Source organism: Mustelus asterias, chromosome 11 (genome assembly GCF_964213995.1).
Source record: "Mustelus asterias chromosome 11, sMusAst1.hap1.1, whole genome shotgun sequence".
NCBI lineage: Eukaryota > Metazoa > Chordata > Chondrichthyes > Carcharhiniformes > Triakidae > Mustelus > Mustelus asterias.
Window position 1 is genome coordinate 44038897 of NC_135811.1, and position 19618 is coordinate 44058514.

Genomic DNA, 19618 nt, shown 5'->3' on the forward strand with positions numbered 1-19618 from the left:
ATCCATTATTAAAGAGGAGATAGCAGGGCATCTGGATAGAAATGGTTCGATCAATCAGACGCAGCATGGATTCATGAGGGGAAAGTCATGCTTGACGAACATGTTGGATTTTTATGAAGATGTGACTAGGGCGGTTGATGGAGGAGAACCGGTGGATGCGGTGTTTTTGGATTTCCAAAAGGCGTTTGATAAGGTGCCCCATAAAAGGCTGCTGAAGAAGATTAGGGCACACGGAGTTGGGGGTAGTGTGTTAAAGTGGATTGGGGACTGGCTATCCGACAGGAAGCAAAGAGTCGGAATAAATGGGTGTTTTTCCGGTTGGAGGAAGGTAACTAGTGGCGTGCCGCAGGGATCGGTACTCGGGCCGCAACTATTTACCATTTATATAGATGATCTGGAGGAGGGGACGGAGTGTAGAGTAACGAAGTTTGCAGACGACACAAAGATAAGTGGAAAAGTGAATCGTGTGGAGGACGGAGAAGATCTGCAGAGATTTGGACAGGCTGAGTGAGTAGGCGAGGATATGGCAAATGGAGTATAACGTTGATAAATGCGAGGTTATACACTTTGGAGGAAATAATAACAAATGGGATTACTATCTCAATGGAAACAAATTAAAACATGCTACCGTGCAAAGGGACCTGGGGGTCCTTGTGCATGAGACGCAAAAGCCCAGTCTGCAGGTACAACAGGTGATCAAGAAGGCAAATGGGATGTTGGCTTATATTGCGAAGGGGATAGAATATAAAAGCAGGGATGTCTTGATGCACCTGTACAGGGCATTGGTGAGGCCGCAGCTGGAATACTGTGTGCAGTATTGGTCCCCTTATATGAGGAAGGATATATTGGCATTGGAGGGAGTGCAGAGAAGGTTCACCAGGTTGATACCGGAGATGAGGGGTTTGGATTATGAGGAGAGGCTGAGGAGATTTGGGTTTGTACTCGTTGGAGTTTAGAAGGATGAGGGGGGATCTTATGGAGACTTATAAGATAATGCGGGGGCTGGATAGGGTGGAGGCGGATAGATTCTTTCCACTTAGTAAGGAAGTTAAAACTAGAGGACACAGCCTCAAAATAAAGGGGGGTCGGTTTAAGACAGAGTTGAGGAGGAACTTCTTCTCCCAGAGGGTGGTGAATCTCTGGAATTCTCTGCCCACTGAGGTGGTGGAGGCTACCTCGCTGAATATGTTTAAAGCGCGGATGGATGGATTCCTGATCGGTAAGGGAATTAAGGGTTATGGGGATCAGGCGGATAAGTGGTACTGATCCACGTCAGATCAGCCATGATCTTATTGAATGGCGGGGCAGGCTCGAGGGGCTAGATGGCCTACTCCTGCTCCTATTTCCTATGTTCTTATGTATACCATCCCTGCAACCACATGTTTAACTGCACTCTCTCCCTGTTCCTCAACTCGCTATCACGTGGCACCGGCAACGTACCAGAGATGACCACATGTTTTGTCTTGGCTCTCAGCTTCCAGCCCAGCTCCAGAAATTCCTGCTTTAAATCCCCGTCCCTTCTCTTACCTATGTCATTGGTACCAATGTGTACCACGACTTGTGACTGTTTCCCCTCCCCCTTCAGAATCCGGAAAACACGGTCTGAGACGTCACGGACCTTGGCATCCGGTAGGCAACATACCATCCGTGAGTCTCTTTTGCTGCCACAGAACCTCCTATCTATCCCTCTAACTAACGAGTCCCCAATAACTATTGCCCTCCCGCTCTGTCCCTTACCCTCCCGAGCCACAGAGACGGACACAGTGCTGGAGATCCTCTCACTGCGGCTCACCACTGGTATGTCATCCCCCTCAACCATATCCAAAGCGGAATACTTGTTGCTAAGGGGAACGACCACCGGGGATCCCTGCACGGACTGCTTCCTCCCAGCCCCTCTCACCGTCACCCATCTGTTTTCATTCCTCGGAGTAACTGTATTCCTAAAGCTTCTGTCTATGGCCACCTCTGCGTCCCTTCTGTGGCAAAGAGTTCCATAGATTCACCACTCTCTGGCTGAAGTAATTCCTCCTCATCTCTGTTTTAAAGGATCATCCCTTTAGCTTGAGGTTGTGCCGTCATGTGATGTGTGAGTGAGAGATATGAGAGTATGTGGGAGAGGTGCATTAGAGATGAGTTTGTGTGTGGGTGAGACACGGGCCATGTAAAGGTCCGTTGACCTTGGGTGGGATTTTCCAGTCTTGGGGCGGCCAGAAAATCCAAGCTCATGTGTCTTTGGGCAGAATTTTACACTCTCCTCCTCCCCTCAAGATAGGTTTTAAGGTGAGGGCGGGGGGTGGCAGGAATGGGGGTGTTAAACTAAATGGACGGAATTCCCCCCGGGAACCCGCCCGCCCGAACCCAAGTACAACTTCATGCTTGGACGGGCAGGGTCTCAGGCTGGAAACCCACCCATTCGCCTATTAAGGCCCTTAAGTGGTGAGTTAATGACTTCATCCCGCCCAGCCTCAATTTCATAGAATTCTTACAGTGCAGGAGGAGGCCATTCAGCCCATTGAGTCTGCATCGGCAACAATCCCACCCAGGTCCTATCCCATTAACCCCATCTATAGGATGATGAGAGCGGGTGGGTGGGGTGGGAAAGTGACATTTACACTTTTCCACTCGAGCAGGAAGGTGGTGGGGGGAGGAGGGCGGGGGGCCTCACTCTGGAAGTCCCCTCAGAGCTGCGATGCTCTATGGCGCCCGGGATGTTGAAGTATCCCCAGGATCCCCTACCCACCGCCCCTAGCCACCAATGCCGCAATGGCCTCCCTCCCAACCCACCATGGGACTCCCGGGACTTATCTTTTCAAATGTCCCGGGGCGACATGGTAGTACAGTGGTTAGCACTGCTGCTTCACGGTGCCAGGGACCCAGGTTCGATTCCTGGCTTGGGTCGCTGTCTGTGTGGAGTTTGCACATTTTCCCTGTGGCTGCGTGGGTTTCCTCCGGGTGCTCCAGTTTCCTCCCACATTCTGAAAGATGTGCATTGACCCGAACAGGCGCCGGACCGTGGTGACTAGAGAATTTTCACAGTAACTTCATTGCAGTGTTAATGCAAGCCTACTTGTGACTAATAAATAAACTTTGGGATTTTGTTCCAGGCAGAGTCTGGACATTACAGCACTGTGCCTGGCCAGGTTCAAGAGCTGTCCGCCAATCTGTTTGGCCAGTAGCTCTCATGGGTGGGACTTCCTTCCACCAGCAGAGGGTAGCCCACCCACTGCCAATGCTCAAGTGAGCATTAAATGGCAGTGAGAGTTGGTAGTTGCATGTTAAGCGCCGATTCTTGTGATGGCGTGCTGATCACTTGCCTTCCTTAAAATCCTACCCTAGGGATGTCCAATGACATAGACAGCTAAGCTAGGCTACTTGGGAAATGTTGCTTATTACATCAAATGTCGTCAATAGTATTCTCACGAGCTGATGCTCTAATTCTGCTCTTATATCTTATGGTCTTATAGGTTATGGGAAAAAAAGGTGGGAGAATGGGGTTGAGAACCATATCAGCCATGATCAAATGGTAAAGCAGACTCAATAGGCCAAATGGCCTAATTCTGCTCCTATACCTTATGGTCTTATGCAAGTTCCACTAAGGCTTGAAAAACCCCTAGGCTTTCTCAGGCAATGGACCTTCTGGTGGGCGATGGCGGGGGTGGCTTGCAGAGAGTGAAACGAAAGACCACTTTACAAACCAAATGACTCCTTAATCCCAGTGGAGCACTTTGGTTTCCACCAGTGTATTGGCAAGGCCGACTGTCCCAATCATACGAATGGTCTGCTCCCTGCCCAGTTTGAGAGGCAGCCCCTCTGCTGACTCAGAGTTGCACTCCATTATACTTGTGGAGCGAAGCAACTGGGATTTCAAGCCCTTTGGTTCCATAAGTAAACAACAAAATTAAGTCGAGCTTCGTCATTTATAAATGCAGCCCACCTTTATGTAAAGATTCCCCGCTTACAGCATTCCTAAGGAAAATTTGTTCTGACCCTCAACATCAACTGTGGTATCTTATCACTTTTCCTTACTTCACCTTTAAAACTTTGCAAAAGGAAGCAAAATCTTAACATTCAACACATAGATAATTTACAGATTACATCATGGAGTTTTGCAATTGGGATTGTTAAGATTTGAGTTCCCTCAAAACCCTAACTCGTCATATTTATTGAAGTGATTACCACAAGGGACATGACATGATGATGGAATTTCACTTCCTTTGAATGAGTCCACTATAGTCTCAACCTTGAAAAGTCCAAGAGGAACTGAATGAAATTCTTCTTCTCCAGTTAAGTTTTTCTTTGATATCAGTGAAACTGTCAAGTGCTTCCTTTGTAGTGGTCTTACAAAATGGATTGTGGTTGCTGAACTTCACTTCACTTGCAATTTAAAGGAACATAGCTATCAGAGGAAAAACTGCCATCTCTTTCTTTGGGCTTTATTAACCCATAGATGAAAATATTTTTTTATACTTCAAGGGTCGAGTGGTGTAGTGTTTTCGAAGAAAATATCTTTCCACCTCTGGGATCTGGGCACAATTGAAGCTGAACATGAATCAGATGAAAGTCTTCACTTTCTAACAGTCGTTAAGGCCCCCCTCCAAGATAAATGGGTTTGGATGTTCTCAACTTACTCAGCTCCCCATAGACCACAGCCCAAAGCACAATACTCAGCATAATTCAGAAGTAATTGGTATGAATTGAACAATTATATGCTACAATGTGATAAGGGTGATTGGCGTGCAAAATACAAATGGTGCAGTCAGGGGTAATTTTTGAATTTGACTTCAAGGCGTATTGTTTGGAGCGGTGTAGAGGGATCTCCAAATTGCATATAATGTCGAGTGTACTTGGGAATAATAGCTAGAAAATTTAATTCCCAAACACCCGCTTCATTAACTTGGAAAGCGCACAAATTAAAAAAGATATTAAATTTTAAAACTCCGCACTCTCTAATCCCTCATGTCAATATGAGCTTTTTATATTTCATGAGCCAAATCTTCCAGTCTCCGGATCGTTGGACTGAAAATGTATGTCAGGGCCCGATGGAGGATCTGACGCGTGAACCTCTTGTGGAAGTGGCCCGAGAAATTTTACTTCCAATGATCAATTCCACCGCTCCTTCAGACAGTTCCACGGTGTTTACTTGACTAGTTACCTACTAAATATTGGACAGATTAAAATCTAGTCTAACATCTGGGTAACTACACAACTGAGCCTCCAAACACTTGACCCTGACACTTCCCCTGCAAAAAACCTCCAGCTCCCCACAATCAAATCCATGTCACCTGACTACACACCCACCCCCAACACCTGACTAACATTCCCTCTCCCCCCACCCCCAACTCAACCAAATCTGACTAATCCCCTGACTAACTGCCTGTCCCCAACACCCTAACTACCCTAAAGGTAAAGGTAAACCACCCTACTTCTGCAGATGCTGGAATCTGAAATAGAAACAGAAAATGCAGGAAAATCTCAGTAGGTCTGACAGCATCTGTGGAGAGAGAATAGAGCCAACGTTTTGAGTCTGGGTGACGAATCTCTGACAAAGGGTCATCCAGAAATGTTGGCTCTATTCTCTCTCCACGAATGCTGTCAGACCTGCTGAGTTTTTCCAACAGTTTCTGTTTTTGGGTTTAAAAATCCAGTTACACCTGATTTATATCTTGTTCACTTTTTATGTACTTTCAAACCATCTCGTCGTCCAGACTGGAGTCTGTGTCAGATCCCCGAGTGGTGGACTGTCAGGATATGACTCACTATTTCCTCCTCCTGTACAGCATGCTTCATGTGGGAGATTGAGAGTGACTTGCCTCTTCATTTATTGCCTTCTGTGTTGAAACAGAGTATTTTCCCCTCTGTGCTCACTCAGTGCCTCGTTGTAGACACACATCATGCTCTCCAATGTCCTGCCAATCCTTGGTGCTCAGCCACCATAAAAACAATGTGAAGATTTTCTCAGATCAACCTTTCGGTAAGTGTGTGAATGACATTGCAAGCTTTAGTATCAAACCCTGAGGGTGGGATTTTCCAGGCGCGCTCGCCCCAAAACTGGAAAATCCCGCCCGAGGTCAACAGCATGGTCTGACCCCCCCCCCCCCCCCCCACCCCACTACGATTCCAGTAGCAGGCAGGATGGGAAAATTCCGGTTTTAATGTGTTTTAGTAACTTCTGTTCCTGTTTTCCCTCCTGTCCTCTCTAATCCTTCTACCATCACCTTAAATCTGAGTCCCTGATAATTAACCTCTCCGCTAGGGGAATTAGGGCATCCCTGTCGACTGTAACGTTTGATAACGTGTCAGTGAAGTACCTCGGGATGTTTAACTACTTGAAAAACGCTAATAAATCCAAGCTCTTCTGATTGTAATCACCACTGGGCTTTTCCACCATTTGTGCTCGACTATAGGCTACAAAAAGGCCCTAGAATAATGGAGGCTCCCTTATGCGCAAAGACACTAATCTAGCCATGTTTTAAGTGATTTTTCAGATATCTTTTTTAAAATCACAAAGAAAATGATTATACTGCACCCAATATAACTAGCAAATTCTTCTGTACATATTTTAAACGCTGTTTTTGTTTCATTTTTGAGATTGGTTTGTTTTCTACTGCGTGAATGATTCTCTTCAATATTTCGAAGAATAATTTTAAAAATAAACTTTTTTTTAAAAAAAAATCACACTTCACAACACTGCTTGGTTGAATTGGTTCCTGGTAAATTTTGTACTTGCCAATATGCAAATGGGTTTACATCGAAATTCGAGGGAGAAATAGATCACTTCCCAAAGCTTGCATAATTTGGTGTGCAATTTGTAGCCGATTATCAAATTAATCTCAATTCGGTGGTGGGCCGGGGGGGGGGGGGGGGGGGGCACGGAGGGGTTGGAGTATTTGGCAGGGGGGGTGTCGCTGTGGGGCATGGAAGTTCAATGTATCATAGGATGGATATCGAACAAAACCAGTCTGATTTTCCACATCTTATTGACATCCCTGCTGTGAAGTACATGAACAGACACAAGCTGGAGATAAGATCAGGTTCAGCTATGATATCCTGCACGGCTGAATAATCAGACAACACTTGTCGTCTTGTCTGGGCTGACAAGTGAAGGATGTCCACCTGAGTGCGATATAGGATATTTGACGGCATCCTTAGAGTGACTGAAATGTAACTGAAATGAACATATTCAGGGAGAATAAAAGCAGTCTGCTGGAGACAGCTGAAAAGTGTAATTTACAGTAACTCCTCTGAACCAATTACACCAACATAAAATAAGGTCGCATTTGGCAGGGCTGTGATCGGGGCGGGGGGTGCGGAGGTGGGGAGATGGGGGGTGGAGTTGGGTGGTTGCAATCGGCCGGGGGCGGGCGGGGAGGGGGGGGGGAGGACCGTGTCTCAATACAGTACACTGGGAGACGGGGTGCCTGTGCAATGGCGCCCCAGAGTTCAGCAGACAGCTTCCCAACATGAATAGGCTCTGCTCACTCCCCCTGCTGGCAAGAATCACATTCGGGCTCTGGACCACATCTGGAAGCTCGTCCAAAAAACGGGCACGATTCTCTCCTGTTTTCACGCTCGTTTGGTACTTTGAATTTTTTTTTGGTAAGATCTCCCCCTTTCTCTTTCGCCTAATTACCAGCTTTTACAGAACTGGTCAAATATTTTTCCAGATTTATTTTCAGGTGCATAACAGCCTGCTGCTATACGTTTATTAAAATAATCTAAATCAAATGCCTCAAGAAGCTATCCTGTGTTTCTCACCTTTTGTTATAAATTGGAAAAACGGGAGTATTTTTTAATTAAATAGTACTACCCTGTTGCCTAATAAATGTGAAAATCCCAATCACCACTTCTTACCCTTGCTGTTGTTTCCTTACATTTTCAGGATTATTCAGGAGAATCTTTTGGTTCTTTGGTTTTTCATTGCTCTGTTTGTTTCATTCTCCAGCAGGGTTTTCCATGTGACAGGGTTCACCAAGATACATTTCAAATGGTACAAGTTGTATAAGTGAATGACCACTATACTGATGGAAGCCAATAATGCCTTCTGTTAACAGCAACCCATTATTCTAACATCATTTGAATCTAGTTGACCAAAGACCGGGGCATAATTTTCGCAACCTAGTCCCTGCCGAAATAGCTAGAACAATTGGTGAATGGGAAACTGATTGGATTCTGTAATGGGCTCTGCTGTGGCCCTTTGATTAAGTCACATTCAACTCTGGGGCCATTGCCTGACCAATCAGGCAAGAAAACATGTTGGATCTGTCAAAGAAAGGGTTTCTCATCAAGGGGAGCACCACATGGGTTAGGAAGATTCACTGTGTACAGATTTGTGAGGTTGCAGTAATCACAGGGATGGACAGGAAGCCTAAGAAGGCTTCTCCTTGAGTCTCTCACTCTTACATCGAGGTCCGGCTGTGGGGCCTGAGGGGTTGGCATGAGCTGATAATTCCCAACTGAAGAATATGACAACATCTCCCACCAGGCAGATGTGGATGGGCATAGCCTAGGAAATGTGTGTCTGCTCCAATCTGAAGACGGTGCTCCAGGACCACAGGAGGTCAGGAAAGGCGAGTGACATAACACATTAAGGTGCCAAATCCCGCACAGAGTCACACAAATCCCAAGACAGAGTCCAGGAATGGGAAAGAGAATTTGGTGAACTGGTGCGGCAACAGTAATCCCTCCCTCAATGTCAACAAAATGAAGGAGATTGTCATCAATCTCAGGAAGTGTAGAGGAGAACATGCCCCTGTCTGCATCAACGGGGACTAAGTGGAAAGGATCGAGAGCTTCAAGTTTTTAGGTGTCCAGATCACCAACAACCTGTCCTGGTCCCCCCCATGCCGACACTATAGTTAAGAAAGCCCACCAACGCCTCTACTTTCTCAGAAGACTAAGGAAATTTGGCATGTCAGCTACAACTCTCACCAACTTTTACAGATGCACCATAGAAAGCATTCTTTCTGGTTGTATCACAGCTTGGTATGGCTCCTGCTCTGCCCAAGGCCACAAGAAACTACAAAAGGTCGTGAATGTAGCCCAATCCATCATGCAATCAGCCTCCCATCCATTGACTCTGTCTACACTTCCTGCTGCCTCAGCAAAGCAGCCAGCATAATTAAGGATCCCACTCACCCCGGACATTCTCTCTTCCACCTTTTTCCGTCAGGAAATGTACCAACTGACTCAAGAACAGTTTCTTCCCTGCTGCCATCGGACTTTTGACCTACCTTGCATTAAGTTGATCTTTCTCTACAACCTAGCTATGACTGTAACACTACAATCTGTGCTCTCTCGTTTCCTTCCCTAACAGTATGCTCTGCCTATATAGCATGCAAGAAACAATACTTTTCACTCTATGCTAATAGATGTGACAATAATAAATCAAATCAAACACGCTAACTTTCCCAGCATACTCTGCACTCTGATGTCAACAGATCTTACAGTTCCACTCATTCCTTTCTCGCTAGGCACTTTCTCACATCCTCAGCTGAGTGGCCAATACCCACAATCGTCCTTAGACTGTTGCCTTCTTGCACACATACTTCACAATTATCCTCCACGAACACTGTCCTTCCATCTATCCACACATTGTGGTCGGTGCAGACTCGATGGGCCAGATGGCCTCTTTCTGCACTGTAGGGTTTCTGTGATTTTCTGTGATTCACACAATTGTTAACCTTCTGCTTTCTCTCCTTGTAGAAGAAAATATTGCATAACCTTGATGAGAGGCAGAGACCCTGGGGAGGTGGGGGTGGTGGGGGGGGGGGGGTGGGGGGGGGTCACACACAGTTTGGGAAAAAGGTGTGCTTCCTGTTAAATACAGAATCCTTGGTTAAAACAGAAATTAATTGCTTATTTACATGCCTTCCCTGACACTTTCAGGAGGGTTCCCTGCTTGGGTACCCAGGTGATACCCAGAAAAGGATGGGACAATATTGTGGTTCCACTCCATCATCACTTTCAGGGAATTTAGTTCCTCGTCTGAATTCGAACCACTTCTATTTGCTCTGAAAACTCCCTCCCCAGGACAATGGCAGGGATTCTCCCAAAAAAATTCGAAGCCCCCAATTTGTGTGAAAATAGTCATTTCCATTGGTTTTTTCAGCAGGATTTTCAGATGGAATCTCCCACATGCTGAGCAGAGTGCCTCAGCGGGATTCCCCCTGAAAATCAGGGGCCGGGGCATATTCCCGTTGGAGAGGTTGGCAGCATAGTGCTGAGCGGGCCATTGCGCATTCGCCCATCTGTCAGCGTGGAGATCGGCACATGCGCAGTGGCCCAGCATTGCCGGCCTCCCGATTGTTGGCCAGCTCAATCGCTGACCAGCCCCACAACCCCCCATCTCTGGCCTTCCGACCAACCTTGACCCCCCCCACACCCCAATTGCTGGCCTCTCCACACCAGCCCTTATGTCCCCACACCTGGCCTGCCCGATCTCCTCAACCCTTCACCCAGCCAGCACCAATCTCCTGATTCCACCCTCCCCGACAGACCTGACACACCTCCCTGACCCCCCGAAAAGCACCGATCCACTCCCCCCCACCCCACTCCAAACCAGATTACCAGCCCTGATCTCCTCTTCCATCCCTCTGCCTGCAATCCTCTGGCAGAGTAGCAGCAGGACCCCCTCACCCCCACCGATCACCCACCCAATATGCCACACCCCCTCTGGCCCCACCCCCTTGGCATCGCCCATTGCCCAGTGGGCAGTGCCAAAGTGCCCCTTGGGCATTGCCAGTTTGCCCCTTGGGCACTGCCAAGGCAGGATGGCACTGCCCAGGGGGCACCCCCCCCCCTTACCCCGACTTCCTGGGGGGGCCTCAATGGCTTCTCTTCATTCCAGCAGCTTCAGGCCACCTGTTCCCCATTAGTGAGGAGCAGTTGTAAACCCAGCTGGAGTGAATCACCCCTGGCCACGGGGGGGGGCGGGGGGGGCGGGGGGGGGGGAGGGGAGAATGCTAGCGGGGCCGCTAATGATATGGAAATGCGCATTTCCATATTGTAATCAGTTCCACGCTGATTTTTGCCGCTGGAGCTGATTACTTCAGAAATCTTTGCCACGGAGGCACGGACACCCAGTGGGAAGCTCACAAAATGGCCTCTGCTGATGTCGCCTGGCCCACTGCACGGCTAGAGCACCACAGTAGGCTGGGAGAATCACCCCTAATGAATCTGACAGACTTATTCAAATCCTCTTCAGAGGAAGACAATGCTTTGTGGCTGAAATTAGGAGATGGCTTGGCTCAGTGCTGCCCATTGTTCCCTCAGAACACGGGAGCAAATAGAAAGGAATCAACCAAACCTTAATAGATAGCAGGGAGGTCTCCCAAAATCCCACACTGCACAATGCTCCCAGGTAATTTGCTGCACATTTACTACTTCTCTAGATCTAGCCTTCACACAACTTTACAGCTCTGTCATGACCTCATGCAGACTTGTCTCTCAGCAGGGAACACATTGGAGATGCAAAGTAGTCAGAACTTCAGATATGAAATCATTGCAATAAAATTGAAATGCGTGATGTACAGCTACTCACTGATGCACAGCTTGACTTGGAGGTACATCTATGTCTCTGTAAGTCATCAGCTAAGAGCATCAACTTTTTTGATGGTAAGTTAAGATAGCACAAAGTTAAAAATGACTAAAAATCACAGGTTCTTGACTTGCTGAGGGAAACCACACTGGATAACGTGACATACCATAATATGGAGGAAGTTAAGATGAAGCACCTCAGCAAAGTTCAGGTTCAGTCCTAAACTCAGGCATAATTTCCACAACAATGTTTGCATTGAGTCAAAGAGCATTCACACAATTGATCTATAAATGTGATGAACTTAGTTACATGGCTTACATTTATTAATGGCTTCCAACTATTCCTCTAGGTGGCATGGTGGCGCAAGGGTTAGCACTGCTGCCCCCACAGCAGCAGGGACACAGGTTCGATTCTGGCCTCGGGTGACTGTGTGGAGCTTGCATGTTCTCCCCGTGTCTGCGTGGGTTTGCGCCAGGTGTTCTGGTTTCCTCCTACAGTCCAAAGACATGTAGGTTAGGTGGATTGGCTACGGTAAAATTCCCCCTTAGTCTGTGTGTGTGCCCTGTGATAGACTGACGGCCAGTCCTGGGTATAATCTGCCGAACCCCAGTGTCTGTTGGGAAAGGGTCCAATTCCCTGCAACCCTGAATTGGAGTAAGCAATTAGTGAAAGTGATGTGAAGTGAAACTATTTCCCTTTCTAAATATATAACTTTTCATCAGACCGCTGGCATTGTTTGGGATAAAACCTTCATATTCAGCACTCTCTTGAAAACTCTGTCCAGAAAAATCCTTGGGGAGTTCTGCTGCTTTTCCAATGTAACTCCAAGAAAATAGCAAAAGCTTAGTTAGTCTGTGTCTCATTCATTTCCAGAAGATTCCTACCTATCTATTAGGAAATACAATGTCAGAACCCATTCAACATCTTTTAAATACAAGGTTTAAGACAAAATGTTTTAAAAAAATCTTTGAGGGTAAGGAAGGTAATACAGGTGACGTTACCATTATGATACGATATCTTTTCAGTGCTGAACATGTGTAAAGTGAACAGAATGATAAAGGATTAAAGTTGTGTTGGCGTGGTCATTGAAGTTGAAGTGAATTTATAATAGGAGAGAAGGTGGGATCAGACTATTGAGTTGGATGATCAGCCATGTTCATAATGAATGGCAGAGCAGGCTCGAAGGGCCAAATGGCGTCTTCCTGCTCCTATTTTCTATGATTCTCTGTTTTGATAATAAAGTTTCTAAAACAGAACTTTCAACTTTGACATGGAGATATGAAAGGCTGTAGCTGACCACTTGTCCATTCAAACCCCATCCATTGACTACAATGGAAAGAAAAATTGAATGGGTGCATAATGGGTGTCGATCAGTTGCAACTTATTTCACATCATGTTGAACGTTCTGCCCTTAATGAATACCATCCTCAAGTATTCACTAGGATGGAAAAGATTTTTCTAATTTCCAATTATTATAGTACAATGAATACCATCATTTTGAAATCAATGCGGATGAAGTACCTGATCAGTGAAGTGCGAGGCTCAAACACCACAACTGGCAATTCCTACAGTGCTGAAGGAAAGTAGGGAGAAAACTTACATATGGCATTTGCTGCAGTGATTCCAATATGTCTTCCTTTTTCATCTGCTGAGGAGTGGCTTCTGGGCACTTGTTCTATTTCATGGTCTCTGTGGTAAACCACTGTTAGCTTATTACCTGTATATGTGACATGCCTGGACACATCCCTGCCGGCCCTACCTGAGACTCTCCCCCCCCCCCTCCCCCGGTCCAGGTATAAAGGCGACTGCTCCCCACCCCCCTGCCTCAGTCTGGACCAGTTCATCGGCATGGCTGTGCTCCAAGTCTTTTGCTAATAAAAGCCTATTTGTTCTTGCATACAAACTAGTCTTTGCTCGATTGATGGTGCATCAGTCTCTATCCACCACCTCCCTCCCAAAACCACGAAAGGGATTCCCTTGTCTTCACCTCTCACACCCATCAGTCTCCATATTAAACAGATCATCTTCCACTGCCTTCAAAGTGATGCCAGCACCAAACACATCTTCCCCTCTCATCCCTATATAGCAGTGCCCCAAACATGCTGTCCAAGTGAAACACTGATTTGCTTGCATTTCTTTCAATATTTAGTACACTGTGTACACTATGTCGTTTCCTCTTCACTGGGGAAAGCAAACACAGATTGGGTAACGGCTTTGTGGAACACCTTCATTCAGGTTGAAAGCATGACCCTGAGCTTCCAGTCACTTATGATAATTCTCCACTCCCACTCTGACACCTTTGTCCTCGCTGTCTATATTGTTCCAAGGAAGCTCAATGAAAGCTCAAAGAACAGCACCTCAGATTTTCTTTAGGGAATTTACAACCTTCTAGACTCACATTGAACTGAACCCTTTTAGACTGTAAACGTCTGCCTCCATTTTGTTCCATCCTTCTGCCCTCATTTTAGGGTTTTTGTTCCTGGATGGCAGCTGCTCATGATTCTGCCATTCACACCTCATAGAAATAGAATCATAGAAACCCTACAGTGTAAAAAGAGGCCATTCGGCCCATCGAGTCTACACCGACCACAATCCCACCCAGGCCCTATCCCCATATCCCTACATATTTACCCGCTAATCCCTCTAACCTACGCATCTCAAGACACTAAGGGGCAATTTTAGCACAGCCAATCAACCTAACCCGCACATCTTTGGACTGAGCTTCTGCTTCTCTACCAGTCTCATTATCATCTCTTTTTCCCCTGCACCATCATCCCTGGCGGCACGGTGGCACAGTGGCTAGCACTGCTGCCTCACAGCTCCAGGGGCTTGGGTTCAATTCCGGCCTCGGGTCACTGTCTGTGTGGAGTTTGCACAATTCTCCCCTGCATGGGTTTCCTCTGTACGCTCTGGTTTCCTCCCACACTCCAGAGATGTGCGGGTTAGGTTTATTGGCCATGCTAAATTGCCCTTAGTACCAGGGAGATTAGCAGGGTAAAAACTTGGGGTACAGAGATAGGGCCTGAATGGCATTGTTGTCGGTGCAGACTCAATGGGCCAATTGGCCTCCTTCTGCACTGTAGGGATTCTATCCCTGCTCCAATTGAATCGCTCCTGCCTTAAAGTTAATATATTTGTCACAAGTAGTCTTACATTAACACTGCAATGAAGTTACTGTGAAAATCCCCTAGTCGCCACACTCCAGCGCTTGTTTGGGTACACAGACAGATTTATTTGGTAGCACAAGCTTTTGGTGCCACTCACCTGATGAAGGAGCAGTGCTCCAAAAGCTCGTGCTACCAAATAAACCTGTTGGACTTTAACCTGGTGTTGTGAGACTACTTACTGTGCCTACCCCAGTCCAACACCGGCAACTCCCATCATGGATACACAGAGGGAGAATTTAGCATGGCCATTACACCTAACCAGCACATCTTTCAGACTGTGGGAGGAAACAGGAGCACCCGGAGGAAACCCACGGGAGACACGGGGAAAAAGTGCAGACTCCGCACAGACAATGACCCAAACCGGGAATCGAACCCGGGTCCCTGGCGCTGTGAGGCTGCAGTGCTAACCACTGTGCCGCCGTGCCTTCCACCTTTTCACAGACCTGGACCAGAATTTTCCAGCCCTTCTTCCCGACGAGATCTCTCAGTCCTGCTGGTGACAAACCCCTCCCACCATAGGTTTCCCAGCGGCAAGGGATGCATAGAATGGGAAACCGCATTGTGGGATTAGAAGATCCTGCCGTCAGCCAATGGCAGGCCCCCCTCCGCCACCTCAAAACACATCACAGGGGGCATGGAAAATCTCACCCTTTATCTTTTGTTCTTCACCTAGTTTAAAACCCTGCACCTTTCCCTATCTCTGCACTTGCTTCAAACCTGTTAAATCTCTAACTTTTGTCAGTTCTGATGAAAGTTCATTCACCTGAAGCATTCACTCTTTTTCTGTCGACCCAGAGGCCGGAGCTAATGGAAACCTTACTCAAGGCCAGGCTGCTGTACCTTCAGCTTCACACTAAATAGCCACCGCCAACACAACGCTACAAAAAGGAAGATCCTGTCTGACAAACATCTTTGTCAAGGGCATCAAGAGTAAATAGAGGAAGTTGTTGAGTTTACTTGGGCTTCCAGAAAACCTTTGACAAGGTCATACATGACGGTTACTAATAAAACGAAAATCCCTGGGTAACGAAGTGGAACCGGTAAGAAACTGCACAAGAAAAGTAGTGGGAAGAGAAAACTCATGAGAGATGGTGCGTCAGGCTAGAGAGAAGCTGAGTGGAATGTCTTTCTTATTTATGTGCATGACCTAGCAGCAGAAAATAAATGATACTGAAATAGAGTGTCCAGAAAGGATAAAGGAGGCAGTTAACATTTTGCAGAAAATTATAGACCTGTTGCAATTTGGAAGACAAGTGGAGAATTAGAGTTCATTGCAAAATATTATTCATTAGGGAGGAATGAGTAAAGTAAATATAGAATAAAGTTAATAGGATGACTGTAGACAGACTTAGAAATAGTTGGCACATCAATTTTAAAACTAAGGCGATGAGGAGTACCTATTAAGGAAACAAATAACATTTTGGGCAAGACAGCTAGGATGGCATAGTATGAATTTACAATCTTATGCTCTGGCCTTGCAACGCACTGATCATTTGTTACGAAGAAAATACCAGCCAGATGAGCAACAATTTTCAATTAAGGTGGCCAGGCCCAATGTATATGCCACAACCCCCCCCCCCACCCCCAACCCACTAATGTCAACCTTATATTAATTGTGTGAAAGTTCTGGGCATTACCTGCGTATTCACCCGAGACCCTATAATGATTCGACGCAGAACAAAATTGTGGTTGTTTCTTAAGGAGGTGTATGGTTGTAATGTGTAAATCTCTAAATAAATACAGAAGTATGTAAAGATTTTCTCCAGTTCTTTCCTTCACCAGCTGGCTTTCTGGAATAGAACATGATAGCAGAGAATGATTGCCTAAAGGTGAGGTTTTGAAGCTAAAATAAAATCAGGCAGAAAATGACAATCCTAGTAAGCATTGTGAAAAATGGCAAAAAGCAAGTGTCAATTGACAGAATACAATTACCCTCCAATGTTCACAGAGTCTGAAATGCATTATCGGTGGAAGAATGTAGTGGATATGTGAACTTGAGTTACATCCCTATCAAAGAGGACAGAAGATATGGTCTTTGCATTCTCACTTCCATTCTCACCAGAGGTAAAATCAGAAATAAGGTATTCTGTGAGCTTGAATGCTTATCAATTGGATAGTGATAAAGCTTTGCAACTTCTTCTGGAGTAGTTGGATCAAATTTACAGAAAAGATGATTTGTTCAATGCCTTTGGAGACATGATCAGACTTCAATAGATTTCTGAAACAGATGGTTATTGCCTGGAGAAATGTATCATGGACTTTAACAGATTGTAGCAAAGATTGATGAAATTAAATCTGGGGGGCTCCCTGGCTCAGTAATAGCATTTAAATTGCTAGATTGTGTTAAAGTGTCTCATATGGGCAGACTCCTAGTTCTAATTGGTGTTCACTTCTTGGGGAAGGAGACCCGATTGGATCAAATATCTGCCACCTTGAAAACATTCCTGGGGAATTTCCTCAAGCCTTCTTGGAATAAATGGGACATACCATGGTAACACAAATAATAGAGGACTTGGTGACTGCAAATTTCAAAATGGTCCAGGTATTGGATGCAGGCAGCGACACAACGGAATGGTTAAACTCAGGTAGAATTAAAATGAAAGTATCTTTAGCAGATCTGGCTATTACAGCAGAAGAAGGGATTGTAATCCAATGATAAGAAAATGAATCCCAGGAATTACCCAAAGAACAGTTAATGGGTGCTTCCATTGTGATTTGAAGTGTCATGTGATGATCTGTCCAAAATGAAGATGCAGGATCCTTAAAATGACAGAATGAAACAAAACCCGAGCAAGTGAATAAAGATAATGATGAGCTCCACTAAATTATACTGCTCACATGGAGTTTTGGTCCTGTGATGAATATGTTCACCATGGACTCCTTTAACTATGCAGTGCTTGATTGTACTTGCACTTCAACAATATGTTTATTAGTTAACATGTTATCTTGATTCACTTCATAGTAAAGATTGATGCAAGGTTAAGTAATATAAAAGTTCTACATGGAATGCACTATGGTCACTAAAGAGAGTTGCAATTTCAAATAAAATGGCTAGAATAACCCGTTTTATAAATACTTTAGTCTCCAGTGAGATAAGTAAATTAAGTAAGTCTTCTATGAAAAAGGCAAAATGAAACTTGTCATGGAGGATGAGAAGACAATTATTTTTAATAAGTCAGTGGATCTGCAGTTTAATCAGCCACAGCATTATTTTATGCCCTGAACAAAAGTTTCTTGTGCATATTAGACAACTATTAATGGCATCAAGTAATAGGAATCAGACATGGAAAAAGCAAATCTGCTTATATATCTTCTGAAAGGTTAAATGTCCCACTGTGAGGGATTAAGACCTCACCTTGTATATATTCTTTTATAAAATATATAGAGATATGCTCACTGCTATTTCAAAAAAAGGGACAATAATCTTTAACATGGCTGAATCCGTGTCTCCTCGTACACCTAAACAAAATAACCCACCCAGTAGTGTCAGGGAAACTCACACATTATCTCTGGGGTGTCACTTATAATCCGCTGTGGACTGTGCAGGCCAAATTCAAAGAGAACTATACCTAGGACATCTGCATTACATTAAGCCAAGCTGACCAATCGGAGTCTGCTCATCCAAGGACCCTGCAACCTTATTTTCAATTGCTTTTGGTTGAAACATTTAATAATCTCAGAGATCCAGACGAAGGATACACACCCCTTGTCAAAGATAGTGTGGAGAGGTGGGACTCATGTGACATAGGCCTCTGGTTTCTGCAATATTGCCTTGTTGAACTGAAAAGCTCAGTCTGCTGACTAACCGGTAGCCACACAGAAAAGGACCTCAGTCCATGTTGAATACCTATTCATATCTACACTGCTTCTCCTGAAAATTCTGTACATGACTGATGCACCTCTGCATGCCTATCTCATCATGTGAAGTCAACACTACCACTAAAGTGAATTATTCAGCACTGGTTTTCAGCCACGTTGACCTCGCGGGCAATGACCTCCCAGGCTGGACAGGGGAGGTTCCTGTGACTTTATCACGTGGTCCCTTGGGTCGAACACATGCAGTGAGCCAGGACTCCTCAAGGAGGAGCCTGGAGAAAGCTGGTGCTGCCTTCCTGAAGGTACTTCCCTTTTCCCTCTGGGTTCTGGACATGCTGCACCATCTGGTTAAGACAGGTGGGCTGGAGAGTGTGATACAAGTGTGCTGGACTGCTGTTTAAATATGGCGGCGGGACTCTCAGACCTGTCAAACTTGAGAGCAGGTGGACCAATCAGCTGCCAAGTAATTCAGGTGGGAGTGCACCTGTGCATAATTAATGAGGTTTCAAGTGCAGAATCTGGTGCAGGATCAGCCAGTGGGAAAGGCGCTGCCAGAGCCGCCCACCACCACATCTAGTCTTGAAAGCAAAGAACTCCGCCCAATATTACCTTCCTCTGTGGGCTCTGTACTATAAATCTTCCCTTTCTCTCTCCTTCGCTCAGCAATCTGAATGTGAGGCAGACGTTGTGAAACTGCTTTTCATGTTGACTATATGCAAATAAAGTAACCCTCTGAGATCATCCTATCTCAACTTTGTTGTGGGGTTATTCATGGAAAATTGGATTGCACCAAAACCGTGAGGTTAGGGAAATACGCCACTGCTTATAAAGTGGGGAAACAAATCAAAATACTTTTCCGTTTACAGACAGGTAGTGAGAGGAGGAATTAGTGCTGTGTAAACTGACCCCCTCCCTCTCCGTGACACTTCTAAAAGATGTGAGTGTGCTTGGTGAAGATTTTGATTTGACCTATTATTGTCACATGCATTGAGATACAGTGAAAAGTATTCTTTCTTGCGTGCTATACAGAGAAAATATACCAGGCTAAGAGATTAGCAAGAAGTGTGAGATCTGCAGATCAGAAGGTGCCACCAAATCC

At 45.6% G+C, this 19618-nt stretch overlaps 1 protein-coding gene across 2 annotated transcripts in view; it reads right to left on the reverse strand.

The window, feature by feature from the left end:
• Positions 1-19618, reverse strand: part of dntt (deoxynucleotidyltransferase, terminal) — a 418285-nt gene that overhangs the window by 40976 nt on the left and 357691 nt on the right. The gene's annotated exons all lie outside the window — the stretch shown is intronic.